This window comes from Salvelinus sp. IW2-2015, unplaced genomic scaffold (genome assembly GCF_002910315.2).
Source record: "Salvelinus sp. IW2-2015 unplaced genomic scaffold, ASM291031v2 Un_scaffold16518, whole genome shotgun sequence".
Taxonomy (NCBI): Eukaryota; Metazoa; Chordata; class Actinopteri; order Salmoniformes; family Salmonidae; genus Salvelinus; species Salvelinus sp. IW2-2015.
In genome coordinates, this window is record NW_019957624.1 from 353,466 (window position 1) to 366,009 (window position 12,544).

The following is a 12,544-nucleotide window of genomic DNA, read 5'->3' on the forward strand; positions in this document are numbered from 1 at the left end:
GGGAGAAGAGTAGGAGAAGAGGAGAAGAGTAAGAGAGAGAGGGGAGAAGAGTAGGAGAGAGAGGGAGAGAAGATAGGAGAAGAGGGAGAGAGTAGAGAGAGAGGAAGAAGTAGTAGAGAGAGGGAGAAGAGTAGTAGAGAGAGGGAAAGAGTAGTAGAGAGAGGGAGAAGAGTAGTAGAGAGAGGGGAGAAGAGTGTAGAGAGAGGGGAGAAGAGTAGTAGGAAGAGGGGAGAAGAGTAGTAGAGAGAGGGGAGAAGATAGTAGAGAAGGGGAGAAGAGTAGTAGAGAGAGGGGAAAGATAGGAGAGAGAGGAGAGAGGAGAGAGAGAGGGGAGAAGAGAAAGAGAAAGAGTAACTAGAGAGAGGGGAGAAGATAGATAGAGAGATGGGGACAAGAGTAGGAGAGAGAGGGACAGAGTAGGAGGAGAGAGCGGAGAGAGAGTAGTAGAGGAGAGGCGGAGAAGAGTAGTAGAGAGAGGGGAGAAGAGTAGTAAGAGAGGGAGAAGAGTAGGAGAGAAGAGGGGAGAAGAGTAGTAGAGAGAGCGGAGAAGAGTAGTAGAGAGAGGGGAGAAAGAGTAGTAGAGAGGGGAGAAGGTAGTAGAGAAGAGGGGAGAAGAGTAGGAGAGAGAGCTGGCAATGCCATCTCCTCTCAAGGAGCCTACATTGGTAGGTACGAGGAATTGCTTCGTGGCTGATGAGGGGGTCCAAACGTTGCCAGTCCAAATATCTCCGGGTCCTCATTGACTCTGGGGCCGATGAGAGCTGATTGGACGCCACACTGGCTTCCGAGCTGAACATCTCCACTCAGCCCGTCTCCATTTCCGTGGATGTCAGAGCATGGAAGGGTGTTCTATAGGTCGGGTCACCCATAACATCACTCCCATCAACCTACAGTTGAAGTCGGAAGTTTACATACACCTTAGCCAAATACATTTAAACTCATTTTTCACAATTCCTGACATTTAATCTGAATAAAAATTCCCTGTCTTAAGTCAGTTAGGATCACCCACTTTATTTTAAGAATGTGAAATGTCAGAATGATAGTAGAGAGAATGATTTATTTCAGCTTTTATTTATTTCATCACATTCCCTGTGGGTCAGAAGTTTACATACACTCAATTAGTATTTGGTAGCATTGCCTTTAAATAGTTTAACTTGGGTCAAACATTTCACGTAGCCTTCCAAAAGCCTTCCTACAATAAGTTGGGTGAATTTTGGCCCATTCGTCCTGACAAGCTGGTGTAAACTGAACTGAGTCAGGTTTGTAGGCCTTCTTGCTCACACACGCTTTTTCAGTTCTGCCCACAAATTTTCTATGGGATTGAGGTCAGGGCTTTGTGATGGCCACGGGTTCTGGATCTCTCCGCCATTCCCACAGTATCAGAATCTCCCGGAGGTGTTCAGCAAGTCCCAGGCCTCTTCCCCTCTGTCGCACCGCCCCTATGACTGCGGGATTTACCTTCTCCATATCACCCCGCCGCCCCAGGGGCATCTATACTCTCTGTCTGGACCTGAAACCAAGGCTATGGAGGACTACATTGGGGACTCCCTAGCTACTGGATTTATCCGTCCTTATTCCTTTCCCGCTGGCGCAGGGTTCTTCTTCGTGGAGAAGAAGGACAAGACCATGTGCCCGTGCATTGACTACGGGGACTCAATGACATCACTGTAAATAACCGTTATCCGCTACCACTCATTTCGTCGACCTTAGGGGTTGCTCCAGGGGGCCACTGTGTTCTCCAAGCTGGATCTACATAACGCCTACCACCTGGTGCGGATACGAGAGGGGGACGAGTGGAAGACCGCCTTCAACACAGCCAGCGGCCATTACGAATATCTGGTCATGCCCTTTGGCCTCACCAACGCCCCTGCCGTGTTCCAGGCTCTGGTGAATGATGTTCTCCGTGACATGCTGAACTGGTTTGTCTTTGTCTACGTTGATGACATTCTCGTCTTCTCCCACTCCCCCCAAGAACACGTGCTCCATGTCCGGCAGGTTCTCCAGTGCCTTCTGGGGAACCAGTTGTTAGTTAAGGCAGAAAGGGCGAGTCCCATCACGCTACTATTCCCTTTCTGTGCTACATAATCTCTGCTGGGAGCGTCAAGATGGATCCCGAGAAGGTGAAAGCGGTGGTGGATTTGCCTCCGCCTACGTCCAGGGTGCAGCTGCAACACTTCCTGGAGTTCACCACCTTTTATCGCCACTTTATCTGGGGTTACAGCACCCTGGCCTCCCCCTGTCTGTCCTCACCTCTACCACGGTTCTGTTCACGTGGTCCACGGCTGCGGATCAGGCGTTCCGGGACCTTAATCACCGGTTCACCGGTAATTCCGTACCCTTCCCGTCAGTTCATGGTGGAGGATGTTGGAGTGGGGGGTGTTCTGTCCCAACGTTCTGCCATGGACCTTAAGCTGCATCCCTGTGCAGCCTTCTCCCACCGCCACGGAGAGGAATTACAATGTGGGGAATCGGGAGCTTCTCGCGGTGAAGATGGCATTGGAGGAATGGAGGCACTGACTCGAAGGGGTGGAACATCCGTTCATTGTCTGGACTGACCACAAAAACCTGGAGTGTCTCCACATCACAAAGAGCCTCAACTCCAGGCAGGCGAGATGGGCCCTGTTGTTTACACTGTTCAACTTTTCCCTCTCCTATCGGCCGGGGTCCAAGAACGTCAAGCCGGATGCACTGTCTCGCTGCTATAACCCCACCGCTACCACCCCGGAGCCCGAGTCCATCCTTCCCACCTCGTGCCTGGCGACGGCACTCAGCTGGGGTATTGGGAAACAGGTCCGGGAGGCGCAGTGGTCCCAGCCAAACCCTGGGGGGGGCCCAGATAACCGGATGATCGGGCCTGACGCTGTCCACTCCGCGGTCCTGGAGTGGGCCCATTCCTCCAGGCTTGCCTGCCACCCAGGCTCCCGGCGGACCCTGGCCTTCGTGCGACAACGCTTTTGGTGGCCTACCAAGGTTCCGGACGTCGCCGTCTTTGTCGCCTTCTGCACGGTCTGTGCACGGAACAAGACCCCTCGACATGCTCCGGCTGGCCTCCTCCAACCTCTGCCCGTCCCTCATCACCCCTGGTCTCACATCACCCTGGACTTTGTCACGGGTCTTCCCTCGTCTGATAGCAACACCGCCATCCTGACCGTGGTGGATCGCTTTTCCAAGGCTGCCCACTTCATTCCTCTCCTTAAGTTACCCTCTGCCAAGGAGACGGCCCAGCTCATGGTGCAACACGTCTTCCGGATCRATGGACTGCCCGTGGACATGGTCTCCGACAGCGGCCCTTAGTTCTCGTCCCAGTTCTGAAAGGCGTTCTGCACCCTCAATGGGTTGTCGGCCAGCCTGTCCTCTGGGTCTACCCCCAGTCTAACAGCCAGTCAGCGCAAGCCAACCAAGACCTCGAGACTACCCTGCGCTACCTGGTCTCCGCTAACCACACCACCCGGAGTCAGCAGCTGGTGTAGGTGGAATACACCCGCAACACCCTTCCCTGCTCTGCCACGGGCCTTTCACCATTTGAGTGTTCCCTGGGGTTTCAGTCCCCGCTCTTCCCTGAGCAGGAAGAGGAGGTTGCATACCTTCTGCCCAGATGTTTGTCCGCTACTGTCGTCGTACCTGGAGGAGAGCCTGGTCGGCCCTCCTCAAGACCACCTCCAGGTATCAACAACAAGCGGATCACCATTGGACCCCGGCTCCCCGGTATCGTCTCGGGCGGAAGGTATGGCTATCCTTCCAAACTCTCCCCCCGGTTTATCGGCCCGTTCCCCATCTCCAAGATCATTGGCCCCTCTGCTGTTCGTCTTCTGTTGCCCGTACCCTTCGTATACATCCCACCTTTCATGTGTCCAAAGTCAAACCCATGTCTCACAGCCCTTTGTCTCCCGTTTCCAGGCCCACCCCTTTCCCCCGTCTCATCGACAGCCAACCGGCTTACACGGTGAGGCGTCTCCTGAAGGTTCAACCTCGGGGCAGGGGTTCCAGTACCTGGTTGACTGGGAGGGTTATGGCCTGGAGGAGAGGTGCTGGGTCCCCGCCAGGGACATCCTGGACCCAGGCTTCATCGGGGATTTTCAGCGCCAACACCCCGGGCCAACCAGGTATGCGCCCAGGTAGGACACCAGGTGGCGCCCCTGGGGGGGGGGGTATTGTCACACCCTGATCTGTTTCACCTGTCTTTGTGATTGTCTCCACCCATCCTCCAGGTGTCACCCATCTTCCCCATTATCCCCTGTGTATTTATACCTGTGTTCTCTGTTTGTCTGTTACCAGTTCACCTTGTTTGTTCAAGTCAAACAGCGTTTTGTGTCTCAGCTCCTGCTTTTTACAGTCTCTCTTTTCTCGTCCTCTTGGTTTTGACCCTTGCCTGTTCTGACTCCGAGCCCGCCTGCCTGACGACTCTGCCTGCTCCTGACCCTGAGCCTGCCTGCCGTCCGGTACTGTTGCCCCACCTCTGGTTTACTGACCTCTGCTTTACTCTGACCCGTCTACTGTCTGCCCCTGTTGGATTATTAAACTATTGTTTATTCGACGTGGTCTGCATCTGGGTCTTCCCTTCATACCTGATAGCCACATAGGTACAACTGTTCCACATGGCACGCCCCACAGACACATCTCAATAATGTTAGTGAATATTCTTTTAGGGATACAATTTTGTTTTTTGACAAGTTTACAGTTAAATGCATAGGAATATCAAAATGCACCTCTCCAAAGGCATTTTTGCAACATTTGATTCAAATGACCTTATATTGGGTCAGAACACCCAGTTTCTCCCTTTATCAGAATATCTTGCTTCAGTTTTAAAACTTACGTCAGAAACATATGTTTAATTCTCATCCATTGGCTGGCTACATTGTGAGGGTATATAAAGAAGGGGACTGTGCCTCATAGACTACGTCATTTCTGAAGAGGTTCCATTTCAGAATGAGGGGTGCTGTAACTCTGCTAGTGTTGTTGTTCTGTCTGTCTGGGGCATGGGCTCAGGGAGAGAGTGGAGGGGTCAGAGAGAATGACATCACAGTGAAGGGGGACTGAAGCTACAGAGACGACCCACAAACAGACGACCGGCCAGACCACCACCACCCCTGACATCTGGACGGAGCTGAGAGACATGGTGGTGGAACAGAGAGTGGAGCTGACTGTCACCAAGACTGAACTGAAGAACATGGAGGCCAGACTGCAGAACCAGTAAAGGTGAACTTCACTAAAACACCTTCCATTGTGTGATTTGATTGTGAGGTCATTATCATTTTGTAGAGGACAAATGAGATGTTATACTCAGTATGAAGATGTATTTTAATAATGTGGGCTTCACAGAAAATATTAAAGGCTTAGTTTTCGGTACATGCCCTGTGTTCACAGACAGACCAAAGGTGGCTTTCTCTGCTGGTTTGACTGATTCAGGACCTGTAGGATCCTTCAATACTGACACCACATTGATGTACAGTAGAGTCATCACTTACATCAGCAAGGCCTACAAGCCAACTACAGGTAATAACCCCACTAAGCAACACACACTGAATCTATCTACAGTCCAGCATCATGAATAGTGTCTCTGAGTGACAGACAGTGCTGATCTCTTCCTGCTTCTCCTCTGATGCAGGTATCTTCACAGCACCAGGGGGAGGAGTTTACTGCTTTGAGGCACACGYTTCCCAAGTCTTTGTTTTTTTTCCCTTTACCACAATGACAAGATGCTGATGTTTACTGTTGACCAGGAGGATGGTTATTATATGTTTCTATCTAATGACTGTAGAGCTGGAGGAGAGGGATGTGGGCTAAATGTGTCTCCTGACAAACAGGGGGGGATCTATGATGATACAAATAGCCACAGCACGTTCAGTGGTCTCCTGCTCTTCCCTATGTGAGGGCAGCACCATGCTGTAATGTTGTGATGAATTCAGAGTTCTGTTTGGACCAGATCTGGGGTTAAAGCAGTCTCTATGGGGGTGCCACAGGGTTCAATCCTCGGGCCATCTCTTTTCTCTGTATACATCAATGATGTCCCTCTCGCTGCTGGTGAGTCTCTGATCCACCTCTACGCAGACGACACCATTCTGTATACTTCTGGCCCTTCTTTGGACAACGTGTTAACTAACCTCCAGACGAGCGTCAATGCCATACAACTCTCCTTCCGTGGCCTCCAACTGCTCTTAAATGCAAGTAAAACTAAATGCATGCTCTTAAACCGATCGCTGCCCACACCTGCCCGCCCGTCCAGCATCACTACTCTGGACGGTTCTGACTTAGAATATGTGGACAACTACAAATACCTAGGTGTCTGGTTAGACTGTAAACTCTCCTTCCAGACTCACATTAAGCATCTCCAATCCAAAATCAAATCTAGAATCGATTTCCTATTTTGCAACAAAGCATCCTTCACTTATGCTGCCAAACATACCCTCGTAAAACTGACTATCCTGCCATTCCTCGACTTCGGCGATGTCATTTACAAAATAGCCTCCAACACTCTACTCAGCAAATTGGATGCAGTCTATCACAGTACCATCCGTTTTGTCTCCAAAGCCCCATATACTACCCACCACTGCGACCTGTATGCTCTCGTTGGCTGTCCCTCGCTACATATTCGTCACCAAACCCACTGGCTCCAGGTCATCTATAAGTCTTTGCTTGGTAAAGCCCCGGCTTATTTCAGCTCACTGGTCACCATAGCAGCACCCACCCGTAGCACGCGCTCCAGCAGGTATATTTCACTGGTCACCCCCAAAGCCAATTCCTCCTTCGGCCGCCTTTCCTTACAGTTCTCTGCTGCCAATGACTGGAGCGAATTGAAAAATCACTAAAGTTGGAGACTTATATCTCCCTCACTAACTTCAAGCATCGGCTGTCAGAGCAGCTTACCGATCACTGCAGCTGTACAAAGCCCATCTGTAAATAGCCCATCCAACTACCTACCTCATCCCCATATTTGTTTTTGTTTTTCTGCTCTTTTGCACCCCAGTATTTCTACTTGCACATCCTCATCTGCACATATATCACTCCAGTGTTAATTCTTAATTGTGATTACATCGCCACTATGGCCTATTTATTGCCTTATCTCCTTACTTCATTTGCACACACTGTATACAGATTTTCTATTGTGTTATTGACTGTACGTTTGTTTATCCGATGTGTAACTCTGTGTTGTTGTTTTTGTCGCATTGCTTTGCTTTATCTTGTAAATGAGATCTTGTTCTCAACTGGCCTACCTGGTTAAATAAAGGTTAAATAAAAAATAAATAAATAAAAATATTAGCCAAATATTGCTTCCACCTATATTGATGCAGTACTTGGGGGTTAATGAGGGCAGACGAGGAGCGTTAGAGAATCTGAATCATTGTCAACCAATCGTAGGGAGGAAGAGAGGGGGAGTATCACTTTATCAGCATCCTTGACAGAATCCTGTTTTTTTTTTTACCGGTACATTCACACACTCACACTCTCTCTCTCTCTCTTTCTTTCTCCTCACACTCTCTCCTTCTCTCTCTCTCTCTCTCTCTCTCTCTCTTCTCCCCTCTTTATCCATCCTTTAGACTAATTTAGTTAACTGAGCTCATGAAACGCTTCAGAAGCAAATTACTCCCTGACCGAATGTACTGTAAACACGGTTACTAATATTTTTGTTTAAGGTGTTGTTTTAAAAGAAGCAGTGCTGTCAATAACACAGTGCTGTCATTAAATGTAACACAACAACACATTTTATTCTGTTACAGCCTGAATTTAAAATGGATTAAATGTAGATTTTGTGTCACTGGCCTACACACAATATCCCATAATGTCAAAGTAGAATTATGTTTTTAGACATTTTTACAAATTAATAAAAAATGGAAAGCAGAAATGTCTTGAGTCAATAAGTATTCAACCCCTTTGTTATGGCAAGCCTAAATAAGTCCAGGAGAAAACGTTTGCTTAACAAGTCACATAAAGCCTCCTGAGTGGCACAGCAGTCTAAGGTACTGCATTGCAGTGGTTGAGGCATCACTACAGAGCCGGGTTCAATCCCAGGCTGTGTCACAGCAGTCCGTGACTTGGAGACCCATGAGGCGCCGCACAATTGGCCCAGCGTCGTCCGGGTTAGGGGAAGGTTTGGCCGGCCAGGTTTTCCTTGTCCCATTATGCTCGTGGTGGGCCAGTAGTCATTCATTTGTCGCCAGCTGGATGGTGTTTCCTACAGCACGTTGGTGCAGCTGGCTTCCAGGTTAAGCGAGCAGTGTGTCAAGAAGCAGTGTGGCTTGGCAGGGTCGAGTTTCGGAGGACACGTGGCTCTTGACCTTCACCTCTCCCGAGTCCGTAGGGGAGTTGCAGTGATGGGACAAGACTGTCACTACCAATTGGATATTTATTTTACTTTAACCTTTATTTAACTAGGAAAGTCAGTTAAGATCAAATTGTTATTTACAATGACGGCCTACCAGGAAAAGTGGGTTAACTGACTTGTTCAGGGGCAGAACGACAGATTATTACCTTGTGAGCTCGGGGATTTGATCCAGCAACCTTTCAGTAACTGACCCAACACTCTAACCACTAGGCTACCTGCCGCCCCAGGATATCATGAAAAAGGGGTCAAATTAAAAAAACAATCACGTAATAAGTTGCATGGACTCACTCTGTGTGCAGTAAGAGTTTAAAATGATTTTTGAATGACTACTTCATCTCTGTACCCCACAATTATCTTTAAGGTCCCTCAGTCGAGCAGTGAATTTCAAACACAGTTTCAACCACAAAGACCAGGAAGGTTTTCCAATGCCTTGCAAAGAAGAGCACGTAGATGGGTAAAAAAACAAAAACAGACATTGAGTATCCCTTTGAGCATGGTAAAGTTATAAATTACACAAGTTATTCATTACAGTTATTAATTACAGCCAGTTACTAAAAAGATACAGACGTCCTTCTTGACTCAGTTGCCGGAGAGGAAGGAAACTGCTCAGGAATTTCACCATGAGGCCAATGGTGATTTTAAAACAGTTACAGAGTTTAACGGCTGTGAAAGGAGAAAACTGAGGGCATTGTAGGTACTCCACAATACTAACCGAAACGACAGAGTGAAGTGAAGTCTGAACAAAATAAAAATATTCCAAAACATGCATCCTGTTTGCAATAAGGCACTAAAGTAAAACTGTAAAAAATGTGGCAATTTTTTTTACTTTATGTCCTGAATACAAATAAAAATGTATGGGGCAAGTCCAACACAACGTATCACTGAATAACACTCTTCATATTTTCAAGCATACTGGTGGCTGCACCATGTTATAGGTATGATTGGATCGGCAAGGACAATGGAGTTCAGACAAATGTACCTTTCAGCAGGACATTAACCTAAAACACAAGGCTAAATAAACACTGGAGATGCTTACCAAGACTGCATTTATTGTTCCTGAGTGGCCTAGTAACGGTTTTGACTTAAATCGACTTGAAAATCTATGGCAAGACTGGATAATGGCTGTCTCGCAATAGTCAACAACCAACTTGACAAGGGTTGAATAATACAGATATATTTTTTAAGTGCAAATATTGTACAATCCAGGTGGGCAAAGCTCTTAAGCCTTACCCACAAAGACACGCAGCTGTCATCGCCGCCAATGGTATTGACTCAGGGGTGTAAAAACTTATGTAAATGAGATATTTCTGTATTTTTGTTAAAAATAACTTAGCAAAAATGGCTAAAAACATGTTTTTAATTTGTCATTATGGGATATTGTGTTTAGATGTGTGAGAAAGAAAAATCTATTTCATCCATTTTTATTTCAGGCAACAACATGGAATAAGTCAATGGGTATGAGTACTTTCTGAGGGCACTGTGTATGAGACCCCAAACCCAGAATCTTCCTTCACTCTCTCTCTTTTCTGGGAAAAGGAAACATCTTGTGACCCTACAGGTCTTTGAAAACGGAAATCATTTTTTCATACAGTAAATCCTAGACATCAGCAACTTTCTTTATCTTTTACTCTAAAGTGATGCTCTCCTCCTCTCTCTCTCTCTCTCTCTCTCTCTCTCTCTCTCTCTCTCTCCTCTCTCTCTCTCTTCTCTCTCTCTCTCTCTTCTCTCTCTCTCTCTCTCTCTCTCCTCTCTCTCTCTCTCTCTCTCTCTCTCTCTCTCTCTCTCTCTCTCTCTCTCTCCTCTCTCTCTCTCTCTCTTCCTCTCTCTCTCTCCCTCTCTCTCTGACTAGCTAATAGTAAGCTTTCACCTGCGTTTTGGTTATGACAGACCTTTTGAAATTCTCCACGGTATAATGTTCTATTAAGGTTGAAAAGAGCTTGGGATCAGATAAGAGAGAATATTCTGATGGTGCTTGATGGGATCTGCTAGTTAATTTGTGGAGTGAATGAACGTTATGGGTGTGAGGCCATGGCAATATTGGATCTTTATCCAGAATTAAGCCTCGCAAATGAATAGATATTAAAGTTAATGTGATTGGACGGCTTGAGGATCGGAACTACAGGAGTCAGAACTGCTAAATCATCCAATCAGAAGTAGGTGTTGTCATGGAATGAAATAGCCTATTAACAGAACTTTGCAAGTAGCAACTGACAGCCAATGGGTGAAGTGGGCCAGTGCTGAATTCTACAGACTCTCTTTCATTCCATGGCAGCACTGGTAACAAAAGCAGATGTAGCATTGCTGTATAAGAGGTCTGGGTATTTATGCGCAGGAGATCATGTGCATGCCCTGTAATCACAAGGTCACTGGTTCAAGCCCTGGATTTCACTACATACTGATCTAAAACACTAAATATTATTTATTTTTACTAATGGGAGCTGATTAGAGTCAGTCGCCTATTTGAAGCCCAGGACATTGTAGGCTGTACCACAATGTTTTCCTCTACAGATGTGAGCTCAACCCTATTTACCTTTAGCATATTTCAGTCAATCGACACAAACAGCTATGACTACACAGTATATTCTGACAGTTAACACGTGGGCTAATAGTATATTCTGACCATATAACAGTATATAATAAATATTATGACAGTATAATAATAATATATGTCTGACAGTATATAATAAAATATTCTTGACAGTATAAGCACGTAGGCTAATAGTATATTCTGACCATATAACGAGTATATAATTAATATTCTGACAGTATATATAATAATATTCTGACAGTATAACAGTATATACCAGTATATTCTGACAGTAAACAGTATATACCAAGTATATTCTGACAGTATTGCACGTAGGCTAATAGTATATTCTACCATATAACAGTTATATAATAAAATAATTCTGACAGTATATAACAGTATATCTCTGACAGTTGTAACAGTATATTACCAGTATATTCTGACAGTTATAGCACGTAGGCTAATAGTATATTCTGACCATATAACAGTAATAAATAAAAATACTCTGACAGTATATAACAGTATATTCTGACAGTATAACAGTATATAACAGTATATTCTGACAGTATAAACAGTATATAATAAAATATTCTGACAATATACAGATATAACAGTATAGGTCTGACAGTATAGCACGTAGGCTAATAGTATATTCTGACCATATAACAGTATATAATTAAATATTCTGACAGTATATAATAATATATTCTGACAGTATAACAGTATATAATAGTATATTCTGATGCTATAACATACAATGATCTATTCTGATAGAAGGTAGTCTATATAATATAATAATAATATAATAATAAGTCTCAGATATCCATATGCCTGTTTGTATTCTGTCACACGTTGGACTAGATATTATTATTATTATTATTATGTAACGTGTGACAGAATACAATGCAGACATATGGATATCTTAGCGAACAACACAGTGCAGATATTGGTATTCTTCAGTACTTCCAGTGCTATTTTGAGAATATGCTAATAATCCACAGAGCGATTGACACTGAAGGTCACTAATTAACATAAATCAATTCTGCACTCATTTAGGAGAGAAACTGCTGCAAATATAACCTACTGTAGGAGCCATTTTGGCTTTCTAACGCGTTGTGTGGGCTGTGGGCGCATTACTCCGACGCATGCCAGATCTTACAACGCCTGGATGGATATTACGTATCAACTAACCACATCAATCTGGTGCCCAACAGCACAGTTGATGATGCGTGCAGCATCTGAGCATGGGAACACGGCCCATGTGTTGTCTGTCTAAGGATGTTTTAGCTTGTTTTGTACACTAGTAAGGGCACTCTAACGTGGGGTTATGGGTCACATGGTACAGGAAGGGGAGGCCAACACAGGTGACCAGGAAGTATTAATTAGCACAGGTGAGAGGAGAGCGGTTTTTAACTTCTCCCAGGAAAATGCTTACGGAAACGTACCTCTCTGCACATGTTATACTGTAAATTAAATGGGTTGGACCTTTGTATTTTATATCTGCAATAAATGGGAACACGAACACCACCCAACCATAGCTGTAGGCCTAGCCTATGTTTGGGAAGCAAATTCTATGTGGACGCGCCATTAAGAGCTCTCAACGCCAATAGGCCTACAGCTACAGTGGCAAGAAAAAGTATATGAACCCTTTGGAATTACCTGGATTTCTGCATAAATTGGTCATCAAATTTAATCAA